This window comes from Frankliniella occidentalis, unplaced genomic scaffold (genome assembly GCF_000697945.3).
Source record: "Frankliniella occidentalis isolate FOCC.00 unplaced genomic scaffold, Focc_3.1 Scaffold120, whole genome shotgun sequence".
NCBI lineage: Eukaryota > Metazoa > Arthropoda > Insecta > Thysanoptera > Thripidae > Frankliniella > Frankliniella occidentalis.
Window position 1 is genome coordinate 282,989 of NW_026267248.1, and position 1,320 is coordinate 284,308.

The following is a 1,320-nucleotide window of genomic DNA, read 5'->3' on the forward strand; positions in this document are numbered from 1 at the left end:
CCCCGCTCTCCCCAAGCTTTCACGCACGCACGCACGCAGCTCCACGAGGGGAGCCACGAAAATAGTAATAGGGTAAGGTAAGGGGTTGTAAACCAGGTGAGACTTTGCAGCCGAGGTTGAGATGGGAGTGGCGATACTTTTCAAAGGGGAAGGACGGGCGCCACCCCGGCCCGGCCGCGGCCCGCTTCACGCCTTTGATGTCTGGCGCTGGACTGGACCGGGGAGTAATGGAACATGATGAAAGGGGGCAAGAGACCGGCAGCAGCCCTGGCGAAACTCATTCCGCGAGCGTCGCGCGCTTGCTACTTCTTTTCCTTTCTTTCTTTCCGGCCAAGCCCGCCTCTCCCTTCCCTCCCCAACACACCTACAACTACTCGTGTTGCCATGCCGAGATTAAATGAAAGGAATCCTCCCCACCACCAGCCCCACAGATGGCCCGAGAGAGGGGCGCAAAGAAACAAAAAGTGTTTAGAGATTATTTTTTTAATTTACAGCACCATTCGCAAACGTATTATTACATTAAATTAAATGGAGAACAGACTAGTCGATGGCCAGCGCAAGGAGCTTTCATGCTAATCCCTTGGAACGGAGCGCAGGAAAGAAACGTTTCCGGCAGAGGGGCATTTAACGGATCGCGGCGTGAAAAGCTCGGGATGCTTTCGGTTTGTCTGGAGCGCGCAAGTGTCGGGAGGGAGGACGGAAACGCGAGGCTTCTGCGGTCTGACGTGTTTGTTTGGGGCGGCGGGAGGCGGGGGGAGGGCGCCACTGGGGTGAGTGGGATTGGGGCCCCGGCGCCCGCGCCCGCCCCCCGCCCCCCCGCGCCCACACCCCACCAAGAGGCTTTGGAGCCGGCGGGACCGCAGGCGGCGGTCGGCCCGAGCGGAGTTTGAAATACCAAACCCAAACGTAATCCACAGAAATGCAAACAACAAGCTGCCGCTTCCAGGTCCGACGCCCCCGCGGTCGTATCTCGGAAGACGAGAGAGAAGCAGAAGCCGCGGGAGGCGGGGGAGGTTCGCGTGGCCGATTGGCCGATGATTCAGATAACGGCTGAAACAGGAGGTGCACCACACAAGTCCACAGGGCGCCCAGGGACTGAGTGAGGTGGGGTGAGGCTGAGGGAGCCGGGCTGGGTGGAGCGGTGGAGCTGCTGCTGGGTGGCGAGAGAAGAGGCGGAGCGCCTGGGAGGTATGCAGCCGCCGCGCAATGGTGCGTGCGGTGTGCCCGCCCGCACGGCGCTCCCCGCTCCGCAGCGCCAGGCGGGCGCCACTAGGGCCCTGCGCGCTGCGCTGACGGGGCGGGGCCGGGGCCGGGGCGGGG

General features: G+C 62.5%; 1 protein-coding gene across 2 annotated transcripts in view; it reads right to left on the bottom strand.

Annotated features, from left to right (window-relative positions):
• Positions 1-1,320, bottom strand: part of LOC113205784 (cytochrome b5 reductase 4) — a 22,141-nt gene that overhangs the window by 3,202 nt on the left and 17,619 nt on the right. The window lies entirely within an intron of this gene.